At 38.3% G+C, this 13,842-nt stretch overlaps 2 pseudogenes; both read left to right on the forward strand.

The window, feature by feature from the left end:
- On the forward strand, window positions 6,593-7,125 carry LOC689816 (similar to ribosomal protein L24; annotated as a pseudogene).
- On the forward strand, window positions 8,112-11,257 carry LOC147995860 (zinc finger protein 433-like; annotated as a pseudogene).
- Window positions 11,258-13,842: the final 2,585 nt, after the last annotated feature.

A 13,842-nucleotide genomic window follows, 5' to 3' on the forward strand; every position in this document is an offset into this window, starting at 1 on the left:
TAATAGTTTCCTAGGATATAACAGGGAGGATATTAGCCAAAATGACCATAGAAGTGGAAATAGATCCTGTAGACACCATATCTAGTTGCTAGGCATGGCCCCCAGTTGAGGGATGGCGGTATCATCCCACCTCAAAATAGTAATCCAGAATTCCTCATGTCAAAAGGAAATACAGGGACAAACAGTGGAGCAGAAACAGAAGGAAAAACCGTCAAAAGACTGCCCACCTTGGAATCCATCCCATTTGCTGACCCCGAATTCAGAGACTGTTGCGGATGCCAAAAGTGCTTATTGAAAGGAGCCCGGTATAGATGCCCTCTGAGAGGCTCTTCAGGAGTCAGGCTAATGTCAACGTGGATAGTCATAGTGAAACTTTGACTGGACACAGGGACACTAATATGGAAGTCAGGGCAAGGACTTAAGGATGTGCAGTGGTTTACAACCTCATAGGAAGAACAAAAATATCAAATAAATAGACCACTCAAACAATCCAGAAACTAAACCAGTAACAAAAGAATATACAGGGGATCCCCATGATTTCAGCTAGAATGTACCCTTGGTCCTGTGGAGGCTTTATGACCCAGGATAGGGGAACATTAGTCCACTGATGCAGAAGTGGTTGGTTGGGTTTGGGGACACCCTAACAGAGGGAGCAGGGGAGAAGGGTGATAGGTGTCTTGTGTAGGGAAAACTGTGAATGGAATAACATTTGAAATGTAAATAAATAAAATAATCAGGGTTGGGGATTTAGCTCAATGGTAGAGCGCTTGCCTAGCAAAAGCAAGGCCCTGGGTTCGGTCCCCAGCTCCGAAAAAAAAAAAAAAAAAAAAAAAAGAAAAAGAAGAAAAAAATCAACAAGAAAAACGATCTTCTGGGGTAATCACCATCCCTGCCCTCAAGATATACTGCAAAACATTAGTAATAAAAACAGCATGGTATTGGCACAGAGATGGACAGATTGAAGACTGTACTAAAATTGAAGACCTAGAAATAAAACTACATAATTATGACCACTTGAGTTTGACATAGAGGCCAAAATATAAAATGGAACATAGAAAGCATCTTCCATAAATAGTGCTAGTTTCACTGGTAGTATGCAGAAAAAAGAAAATGAATCTGTGTTTGTCACCTTGAACAAATATAATGTCCAAGAGGATCAAGGACCTCAAGATAAACCAAATATACTTAATGTAATAGAATAGAAAGTGGGAAAGAGCCTTGAACACATGGGCACAGTGGGAAGGGATAGATTTGCTAAAAAGAACTCCAATGGCTCAGGCTCTAAAATCAAGAATTGATAAATGAGACTCATGAAATTGAAAATCATCTGTAAGGCACAGGACAGAGTAATTGGCAACCTAGAGACAGCGAAAAAAAATCTTAACTATCCTCACATCAAAGAAAAGGATAACATCTAAAACATATAAGGAATTTAGAAGCTAGCCACTAAAAAAAAAATCCAATCCAAAAATGCACCTAAACAGAGAATTCAATGATATCTCAAATGGCTGAGAAGCACTTATAGTAATGGTCAATGTACTTTTTGATCAAGGACATGGAAATCAAAAAGACCCTGAGATACCACCTTACACCAAACAGAATGGCCAACAACAAAACTCAGGAGACAGCACAGGTTGGTGAGACTGTACATTAAGTAGAACACTCCTCCAGTGCTGGTGGAATTGCAAAAACACTCTGGGAAACAATCTGTAGATTCCTCAGAAAGTTAGAAATAGATCTACTTTAAGACGCAGCTCTACCATCCCTGGGCATATACCAAAAGTGTGTCCCAACAAAACACAAGGGCATGAGTGTCACTATGTTCATAACAGCCATATTTGTTTTAGCCAGAAGCTGGAAACAATTCAGGTGTCACACAAGGGAAGAAAGGATCCAGAAAATGTGGTTCATTTACACAATGGAATTCTATTCAGCTATTAAGAACCAGGACATCATGAGTTTTGCAGGCAAATGGATGGCACTAGAACATGTCATCCTGAGTGAGCTCTCTCAGACCAAAAGGGGCATGCATGGTATGTATTCACTAATAAGTGTACATTAGCCAGAAAAGTACAAAAAAAAACCTAGAAGCAATCCATAGAAGTCAAGAAGGTTAAGAAGCCAAAGGACCCAAGTGAAGATGCTTCAAACTCACTATGGAGGGGCAGAATGCAGAGGGCAGCAGGATGGAGGGAAATGGGTGGGAGAGGGAAAAGATTGGGGCAGAGGAAATGGTCATCTAAGAGGGACCAGAAGTGAAGCACAAGAGCCAGCACAGTGAATATATTCAGGGGGTGGGGGTGTGTGATGTAACACTCTAGACCTGGTGTACGTGAGAGAATCTGAAGACTCAAACAGATAGATCATAGATAAAATGCCCAACAATGGAGAGAGAGAACTTGTTGAATCTACCTACAGCAGAAAGATAGAGCATCAAGTGGAGGGATGTGGTTGCCATACCCACAGTCATAGACTCTGACTTAAAATTCTTCCTGTCTAAACGAACAGCTGAGTCAAATTTGGAGAAGAGAATGAAGGAAAGGAGGTCCAGTGCTATACCTAAATTGTGATCCAGATCAAGGGGAGGCTCTAAGAACTGACATTATTACAGAGAGTGTTATTTGCTTAAAGACAGAGGAGTAGCATGGCTGCTGGACTAGAGACCCAGCAAACAGCTGACTGAGACAGAAGCAAATATTATGCCCAACCAATGTATGTCATTGGGGGACCCTGTGGTTGAATCCGGAAAAGGCTTGAGTGCATTGAGGAGGAAGTGTGATCAGAGGAAGACCAGGAGTCTCAACAAACCTGGATCCCTGAGATCTCCCAAGCTCAAAACCCCCAAAGAGGCAGCATCTATTGGCTGGCTTGGGGCTCTCAATATCTATACAGCAAAGGACTTCCTGGTCTGGACTCAGAGAAAGGAGACACATCAAACACTTGAGAAACTTGATGTTTTTGGGAATCGGACGATCTTATAGGCTGTTGTCTATGTGGTTGGGGACATCCTCTTGGAGACAGGGTAAGAGGAATGAGACGAGGAACTGTTGGAGGGCAAAAAGGAGGGGGATAAGGACTGGATTGTAAAAAAATGATTAAAGGAAAGTTTACAAAGTAATTTGCTTTCCTGGTTGTTTGAAATATCTCTTCTAAATTCCCAGAGAAACACCCCCTTCTCCTGGCCACAATCTAAGTTTGCAATCATCCTACTGAGTTAATAAAACTAGACTTTAATTACGGAAAGATAAATAGAAAGATAGATATAGAGATATAATGTATGTAATGTAATATACACATATATTTATATAATATACACCTTGGATTCTTTATTCAAAAGTTTGCAGTTACTGCCAGAAGACAGTATTTAACAAAGAATGTTTTCAGGTTTCCTTGTAGGGCACAGCAATATTAAGCCCAGAACCCAGGAGTTTTTGAAATGGTAATTTCAAGACATTCCCACCAAGCTCTCTTAGCATCTGTGCTTAACAGAGACAGATCTCTAAGTACTTTTGCAGTGTTAAAAGAAAATATGTCCTTGATATCTATTAAGAATTAAGTGCCTGTGGTCATGGGATGCTCATTCTTAAGATAATCAAAAGGAAACTTTGAGTAAATGAATGGATTGATATGTAAAATAAAAGACTGTGTTTATGATCTGCGGGAGATGAGCTATACAGAGATTTTGTTTTTGAACAGCAAGAGAGAATTGCTTGGATAATGGTTCCCAGCAGAGCATAGAGATTTTTCTAAAGATATCCAGGGATGGTAGATCAGGTAAAAAGAGAACAGAACAGAATGAAAGCAGACTAGAAAACTTTTTCCAGTTGAACAGACGTTGCCCTACTGTACTGATGATTTGACTGCCAGTTCTTTATTTTTGCTACTCACAGACATCCCTTCCCCCAGGACAGTCCTTCTACCCCAGGCATGGATCTTGGCAACAGAGGTGTTTTTTATATGACTATTTTTATGTCTATATAAAAAGACTTACATAAAATGTCTCATTTATGTAAATGTCCATATCAATGCCAGGTACAATCTTATACCCATCTCTTTTGATTTATGATTCTTATGGAAATGTAGTTAAATGGTGATCTGCCTTGTGAGTGTAAGATATGAAATGGATTTGAATAGTGCTCCTGACAATGAATGATCGCTGCATGCCCACTCACCCAGTTTCAATAAAATAAAAGAGAATACTGTGCACAGGATATTAGATATACAAGGACCAGTTTTAAGTAAAGCAGCAAGCAGGTTGTGAAGTTTGCAAAAAGGAAGATTGTGTGCAGAAGGTGAAAGAGTTGGAGGAGTGGGAATACATAAGACCTTATGGCTAAAACAATTTCACCATAATCACAAGTTGCTGAATGAAGACCTATTAGTTTTGTTTTCCCTGATAAATTTTGGTTGTGTTTGTTCTATTTGCCCTTTCTTGCTTATGATGTGATCTTTCTGGGAAGGATCATTTTTGGGGGACATAATAAGGAGTAAATGGAACAGCCTCTCTACAGGATATGGAGCAGTGTGGTCAGATTAAAATGTAATTTCCACGTTTAAAGAAAATATAGTAGTTAAAGGAAACTGGTTTCCATAGCCTCATATGTTCACATACTACTTTTCTGTTGGAACTGTTTAGGAAGGAGCACAGGTATGGCCGTTTTGAAAGAGGTGGGTCACATGAAGTTATTTTTATGTTTTAACATCTTCTGACCTGCCCATTTTGCTAGCAACCTCTTGTCTGAGGCTCAAACTCTGAGCTCTCAGCTCTGCCTGATGGTATGTGTTCATGGTGCTATTATTGAATCGGACACTTTGGAACTGCAAACCCATTTTGATGCCTTCAATTACAATTTGCTTTGTCCATGCTGTGTTTTATGATACCAATCGAAAGGTCAATAAATATACAGTAGTGTTCTGTTGAAGATCAGAACACAGAAAATTTTCCCTTCCAAATATGGAAACTAGGGAGGAATATTTTCCAAATTTTATCTCTGAAGTACGTATGATTTGTTCCTTGCCTTTGAAGCTAGGAGTGATCTGAAGATTGACTATTAATAAACTTTCCTGAAGAGTCAACCCCTTGAAGAACACTCTCTTTTACATCTTACCCAAACAACACCAAATAATGTATCAGGTCTATCTTTCATTTAAAAGTGTTATGTAATGAATGGAGGTCCAAAAAAGCACAGGAACATATATATATGTACATATATATATATATATATATATGTTATTGTCCCAATTCTCAAATCTTCTCTTATTCTGTGTTGTAAATTTTGTTTTTTTATTCCTGTAAGTGTGTGTGTGTGTGTGTGTGTGTGTGTGTGTGTATGTCAGTGTCTGTGTGAGTTCTTAATTAGCACTGGCTATTTTAAAACTCTGTGATCTCACTGCCTTGTGTTCTGAATGCTGGGATTGAAGAAATGCATTGCTATCCTCATCTTCTAATAAGTTCTATCTATCTATCTATCTATCTATCTATCTAATCTATCTATCCTTGTTTCTCTCCCTCCTCTCTCTAGTAAAAACAGTTTTATTTTGTTTGTATAGTTGTTTTGCCTATATGTGTGTTTTTGTGTCCTGCACATGCTTGTTGTCCAGGAAGACCAGGAAGGACAGGACAAGGTTTTGGAACTCCAGGAACTTTATTTAGAAACAGAAGTGGCCGCTTTAAGTACTGTGACTGGAACCCATGGGCTCTGAAAGAAACTGCAGTGCTCTTAGCTTTACAGGAATTTTCCACCCCTATGTTTTCTATTTCTGATAATATTCCTGTAGGACTCCTCATGATTTAATTTTTCTTATAGGAATCCCTGCAAGTATCACATAGGAAAATATACAGGAGAGAATGGAAACACAGTGGATATTGATTTGGTTAAACTACATCATACTTGGGGAATCTACATCATACATGTGGAATCTTTGCCAGTAGAATTGTGGAAAAGATTTACAGGCAACAATCAGTCCAATCAGTCTACCTCTAGGGATACAATAAAGCTTAAGGTGTGACTACGTAGAAATTCTTTTCCAAAGGACAGGTGACCAGGGTTGTTTCCATAGCTGAAAGACCTCGAATTGAATGTGGACTCTGACCAATAGCATGGAGGACAGCTAAACACAAACTGCATGTTTCATCTCCACAGAGTGTGCCGATGCCTCTAGGAAAGAGTGTGGAATAATCATTTTTGGGAATTTGGTTTAGTTAAGCCAACCATGTAGGAAATTGAAGTTGAAGTCTGTTTCCACAGATGGCAAAGAGGTTAGAAGCACTTTAAACAATACTACTCCAAGATTTTGATGTTCCTGGTTTCCCTAGTACTCTGTTTGCAAGGAATCTGTGCCTTCAACATCCTGCTGCTCAATAAAGAGTAGAACTCTCCTGCAGGTGGGACAATTAGACTCAGAAAAACCTGACTTCCCTCTGTCGCCATTCAGTGCAATCAGTGCAGTTTGATCAGTCCTGAAACCATGTGCACACAGCACCTGAAATGGACTCATCATGCTTTATTCATGTATGTGAACATACTTTTTCACACATAGTTAAAAGTAGTAAGAAATTGACTGGTAGCTTTTTCTCTTCGCCATCTTTCCCCCGGCAGGCCGACATCTGTCACCATGAAGGTCAACCTATGCAGTTTTAGCGGTTACAAGATCTACTCAGGACACGAGCGGCTCTACGCCAGGACCGATGGGAAGTTTTCCAGTTTCTTAATGCCAAATGTGAGTCCGCATTCCTTTCCAAAAGGAACCCTCGGCAAATTAACTGGACTGTCCTCTACAGAAGAAAACACAAGAAAGGACAGTCGGAAGAAATTCAAAAGAAAAGAACCCACCTTGCAGAAGTTCCAGCGGGCCATCACAGGCGCTTCTCTGGCTGATATAATGGCCAAGAGGAATCAGAAACCAGAAGTTAGGAAAGCTCAGCAAGAACAGGCTATCAGGGATGCCAAGGAAGCAAAAAAGGCTAAGCAGGCATCAAAGAAGACAGCAATGGCTGCTGCCAAGGCCCCCACAAAGGCAGCCCCTAAACAAAAGATTGTGAAGCCTGTGAAGGTCTCTGCTCCCAGAGTTGGTGGGAAACGCTAATTTGGTAGATGAGAGTTTAAAAATAAAGATTTGTCTCTAGGTGAAAAAAACAAAAGAAATTGACTGGTAAAGTTTTGGGAAATGATGGTCCAAGGAATAAATGGGACAACTGATGTAGCAGATGTTCATTAAAAAGGATAAAAATAATTTTGAATTAAAAAAATGGCTAGTGGGCTGAGTTAGAGTTTAGAGTAATTGACGTTGTTGCCAAGGATTAATGTTCCATCCCGGTTTTGCTGTAATTCCAGTCCCACGCTTCTCCTTTGATTGTATGTCCTCTGTGGGAGCAGACACATGCAAACACGTGAAAAGCCACTCACTCATGTTCACACACATGTTCTAGGTTTTCTCTAGAGACATACATACATATATGTGATCATGAATTAATTGTAATATAAGTGTAAACAGTGTATTAATGTGACAGACATATTTTTTTACCTTGTGTTTGTCCCCAGAACCTCCACAACAAAACTTAGATTTATGTACAACTGCACATCAGTTGCTAAGCAATTAAGACCTTTCCTTATCTGTGATGCTGACCTGGCTACCTCCAAACCCTATCCCATGGTACTTATTTATAATTATTGACTTGGCTCTTCAGATCCTTTTTTCAAGGGTCAGTTTCATTTGTCCACACAGCACATCTGCTCCCCACCTCTCCTTCCTCCTCCCTGTGGAATTCCCGCCCTGATCTCTGATTCTGCCCTGACATTTATTCAGGATTAATTGATCAGCATTTATTCACAAGGCAAAGAATACCTGATAAGAATTGTGTACACAAACTTACAAACTTGAAATAGGAGATCCTTGGTATAATCGTTACAATGTATCTCCCCAATTTAAATAGGATTTAAGAGATCAGCATTTAAATCACACAAATGCAGATTTTAGACACCATGGAATATATTATGCCTATATATGTCTAGAAAGAATTTGTATGTTTGTGTTTCTCTATGTGAGTGTTTGTATGTGTGTATGAATGTTTATACAATGATGTCATAGCTCTCAGAAATAGCAGTTCCTCTATGAGCAGTGTCTATGCTGAAAAGGTGACTTTTCTTTGAAGTTTTCTGAATTTGTGTTCTTTGTCCTTTATAACTGTAAAACTGTTAGCATTGATATATTTATGTATTACATCACAGATTATGATTAAAAGGTAGGACTGGCCCCTAAGTAATCTGTTGTCACAGCGTCATTTACTTCATTTTCAACTAATACCTTGTAGTACAAGATGAACTTTCCACATGCATTTCTGTCTGGCACAAATGGAGACTGGAAGGCAGTATCATGCTGTATTATTTATGCATGTATTGAATCTTTTAGCATGTACTGACCTATGATGATGTGCATGTGAATTTCACTCAGGAAGAGTGGGCATTGCTGGATCCTGCTCAGAAGAATCTCTGCCAAGGTATGATGCTGGAGACTTATAGGAATCTCAGTGCTATAGTTAATGCAATGAATTTATCATTCACTTTGTAAAATGTAATCACAGCAGGTTTTGTTTATTATTATTTGTTTTTTTATTTCACTTAAAAATGAGGAAGAATGAGGTGAATAAATCAGTCATGGTTCTAAAGTTCACAAAAGATAGTAACTTAAATGTTGCCTAATTCCAATAATTTAACATACTTTCTCTGATACCACTTTTAGGCTACATTTGGGAAGACAATGCTCCTGAAGAATATTGTAAAAGTTCTCTAGGACATGGAAGGTGATTTTCATATGCAAGATGATAACAAAATGCCTCCCAAGAAAGTTTAATAAGTCCAGCAGGTTTGAAAAAGAGCAATAGGGTAAAATATGTACTGCAGAACACATTGATTAGGTCATCATTATGTATCTACAACTTTTAATGAGCAAATAGTCTATAGTAAATTTGTGGTGAACTATATTCTCATAACATAATGGCTAAATTTACTAAGATGAACAGTTTACAAGATTCAAGAAAGGTTTTGTGGAGAAACCTTAAACCCTGTACCAAATCTCTGTGAGGAAAAAAATAAAACTGTATGAATGTAATGCGGAACTCTTCTTTGGTAATGATGTAATGTGCTATTCTTCTTTTGATATGAATGTCATATGTCCCTATGAATGCAAGCCATGAGAGCATAGTGATACTGAAAGAAGCAACATACCTCTCTCTTTTCCAGAACAATTAGAAGATGTGCAGTACACCCCACTTTGAGTAGAGTTTCTTAATGTTGTAAAAGTTTATAAATATTTAGTTTTTGTCCATTATTGGGGACATTTTCACATTGAAAGTGCTGAATCACTTTATGAGATTAGGGTTATAGAAATTTTTCATTGCATTGGTTCCTGTTGCAAATGTAATATTCCTCAAAAGAAAGCAAAATTTATATTCACAGTCAGACTACAAAATCTCTGAGTTCATCATGTTCTCTTCAAATATGTTTAAACTCTTTAATAGAAAAATTATGGAATAAATGCGATTCATGTAATCAAATCTCTTTCTATTCCATGTATCTTCAAACATTCAAGACAACCCATAATGAAAGGGAAGACCATTGAATGTAAACAAACTGATATTATGTTAAGATCATATTGCTCTTTACAATGAAATCAAATGTGAAATGAATTCATAGATATAAAAAGATTCGTGAATATAATCAATGTGAGAAAAAAATTTACATGCGCCAATTGTATTTGCAGGTATGAAAGAAGTTTTACTGGAAAGCAAACCTTTGATTTTATTCAGTGTGGTAATGGCTTTGAAATTCATAGTCATACCCAAAGGCATAATGGAGAGAAGCCCTATGAATGTAACCATTGTGATAAAGCTTTTGCACAAAGGAGTACTCTCAAAACACATAAAAGTACACATGATGGGGAAAAACATTCTGAATGTAACCAATGTTGTAAAGACTTTATAAGAAGCAGTGTTTTCCAAAATAAAAGGAGAGAAAACTCTGAATGTAATCAATGTTATAAAGCATTTGTACAAAACCATGGTCTCCAAAGACATAAACGAACACACACAGGACAGAAACCCTATGAATGTAACCAATGTTGTAAAGCCTTTGCAAAAAGCAGTCATCTCCAAAGACATATAAGAAAACATACAGGTGAGAAACCCTGTGAATGTAACCAATGTGGTAAAGCCTTTGCAGGAAGTAGTAATCTCTAAGAACATAAACGAACACATACAGGAGAGAAACCCTATGAACGTAACAAATGTGCTAAAACCTTTGCACAAAAAAGGCATCTACAAAGACATAACAGAAACCATGCAGGAGAGAAACCCTTTAACTCTTACCAATGTGCCAAAGCTTTTTCACAAAGCAGTGGTCTCTAAAATCTTAAAAGTACACATACAGCAGAGAAACTTTTTTGAATGTAACCAATGTGGTTTTAAACCATTTTCACAAAGAAGTGGCCTCCAAATACATAAACAATCACATACATCACAGAAACCCTATGAATGTCTTAAATGTCCTGAAGCCAGTTCACATCACAATCATCTTCAACTGCATAAATCAATATGTACTAGAAAGAAATGCTTTGACTGTAACTCATATAGTAAAGCTTTTGCCCACAATGGTCATCTCCTAGCACATAAAATAATACAAACTGCATAGAAAACCTATGACTGTAAGAAATGCGGTAAACCTTTTGCATGTCGCAGGACTTTCTGAGTAAATAAAAGAAGACGCACTCAGGAGAAACCCTATGAATATAATCAATGGGATTGAGCCTTTGTATTTGAACGAGCAATCATACTTCAAATACATAAAAGAAGACAAACATGAGGGAAACCCTATGAATGTAAGCAAAATGGTGTAGCCTTCACATATCAGTCATATTCAAAGGCACAAAATAAAAGATAGTGTAGAGAAATCCTGAGAGTGTATTTAATAAAATATTGTGAGTGCATGTAACATGATGAAACCTTCATGGATTCCTATAGTCAGTCTTCATCAACCTGAAACGATCTGTACCAGAGAGAAACTATGTGAAGGGATTTAATATGGAGAAGTCTTTTCCATTTTCACACATTATCACAATGGAAAAAAAACCTATAAAGGGAATGAACCCTTTGCACATTTCTATAGTCTTTATCATCATGAAAATAATACTCCAGAAATATGAGTGTGAACAATGTGGTAAAGCCTCTGTGGAATGCGGTCAACACAAACCCAACACAACTTAAACTCAGGTGATGAAAATAGCAGGAATTTACTATAATAATGCTGCTCCTGGATCATGGACAGAAAATGAACTCAAAGCCTAAACTGTGACAAGTAAGACATCCCCTAATCACTGTTACATAGAATGTCAAAGAGCTGCCATCCCACAATCAAAATCTCTGACCAGAATGGTCCCTGTGTAAAAGAACTGGAAGAACAAAAATGGAGAAGAGCCTGAGCAAAAGGAGGTCCAAATTGAGTTCCAGCTCAGTGGGAGGCACCAAGATCTGACACTATGATTCAGGCTATGGTTTGCTTACACACAGGGGCCTATCATGACTGCCTTCTGAAAGACCCTAGAAGCAGCTGAAAGAGTCAGATGGAGACATTTACACCCAACCAATGGGCAGAAACTGGGGACCCCTGTGGTTGAATTAGGAAAAACCTGCAAGAATCTGAAGGGTGATCCTATATGAATACCAGCAGTGTCAATTAACCTGGGCCCCTGGGATGTCTCAAACACTGAGCAACCAGCCAGGCAGCATATACATGATAATATGAGACCCCCCCAACACCTACAGTAGAGGACATTTAGTTCAGGACTCATTCAGAGAAGACAGTCATATCTGTCAAGAGACTTGGGTCCACAGAATGTGGGATGGTGGGATGGGGACATCCTCCTGGGGAGTGGGGTCGAGGTGTGGGATGTGGAACAGTCAGGGTACACTGGGAGGGGGATAAGTCTGGAATGAAAGATATTAAACAATAAATTATAAAATAAACTGGAAACATCTGTGCCATGTCCAGCTACATTTTTCCATTGTCCAGGATTTAAGTCTCCCAAATGTATATTTTACTCACCATGGAATACAGATGCCTATATATGTCTGGAGAGAGTTTTTAAGTATATGTTTCTCTATTTGAGTGTTTGTATGTGTGTATGAATGTTTATACAATGATGTCATAGGTCTCAGAGAAATAGCAGTTCCTCTATGAACAGTGTCTTCCTAAATGGTGACTTTGCCTTGAAGTTTTCTGAATTTGTGTTCTATGTCCTTTATGTCTGTAAAAATATTAAGATTGATACATTTATGTATTACATCACAGATTATGATTAAAATGTAGGACTGGTTCCTGAACAATCTATTGTCACAGCATCATTTACTTGATTTTCAGCTAATTTCTTGTAATACAAGATGAGCTTTCATGAGCCATTTCCGTCCCCCATTTTTATTATTTACATGTGTTTATTCATGACTTTCAGGTAAGAATGTCCTCAAGTATTGATGCTTTTACATTTGACCATGTTCAGAAGAGGAAATAATATTCCTAGGCGAACCTATATTGAAACATATCCAGATTCCCTTAGTAAAATCTCAGTGCTCTTTTTCTGAGAAAGGCATTGGGTTAGAAATGGCCCCTATGCTTGTCTTATGTGCCCCAGTAATCAATATTTCCCAGCTCTTCTGCCTTTCTGTTGTGCTTGCTATTTTTGGTAGTCATATCTGGAATAACAACAAACCAAGGAGTTAGGAACTGTGAGGGATTTCTCTTCATTATAGTTTTGGACCTGGGAAAAGTATTAATCTGTGTCTTTTCAGGTGATAAGAACCACATTTAACCTATGTCATAGTTTGTGCAAACAGCCTGCAGATAAAGATCATTGAACATGGTAGCTCTTTTTCTTTGTCCTATGGCCCTACATCTGTCTAGCAACTTTGTGCTGTCATTTGTTTGTTTCTTTTTTGTGGTTATGTCATTAGAATCTATTTTTCACAATTCAGGTATATACTTAATAACAGCCGAGACATTCAGCCACATGGACTGAACCACTCTTGGATTCTTCATCTTTCTGTGGGTAGACAGCCATTGTTGGATAGTTGAGCTGCAACCAGTGAGCCATTCTAATAAATGCGTTTTCTACACAATAAGAGATTCATTCTATTACCTTTGTACATCTGGAGAAACTGCACAAATGTAGTTGTGGATTTGTTGTTGTTGTTTTTGTTATGTTCATTTAACTAATTCATGGAGACTGATCAACTGATTAACGAGAGTACTCTACAGTGTGTCAGATAACACTTGATTTGTTCTGAGGCTTGTCACGTAGACATCAGGGGAAACTATTTACATTTTACCTTAACCCAGCTTGAAGGCACAAAATAAAATACTGTTTTCTAAAAGGTCACATTAACTCTATTTTAAGCTGGTTTATGAACTATGAAATCCATCAGAATTAAATCCAGGAGGGTACCAGTGTAATGGTCAAATGAGTGCTGTGATTGTAGCTCACTCTAACCCTATCTCAAAATATGCAAATCAGTGAACAGAGTGTCACTACCCACATGGAATAGAAGCAGACAGTTGCTTAGCAGGGATCTGGAGTGTAACTTTCTGTCAGGGGATTGATTGGAGGACAGACAGGTAATATTGGAAGAGAAGCGCTTGTGCTGCTGAAATTCAGATTGGCAGATTTCTAAAGATTGACCCAGGGTGGATCCACTATGCTGTGTCCCTTTCTTTACCCCTAACCCTAATGACAGGCTGATGTCACTCAAAATTCACTAGCCAATCAGTACCTCCAGAGGGACTTGCCAGTCAGGCGAGG

Source organism: Rattus norvegicus, chromosome 3, assembly GCF_021556685.1.
Source record: "Rattus norvegicus strain SHRSP/BbbUtx chromosome 3, alternate assembly SHRSP_T2T, whole genome shotgun sequence".
Classification (NCBI taxonomy): Eukaryota; Metazoa; Chordata; class Mammalia; order Rodentia; family Muridae; genus Rattus; species Rattus norvegicus.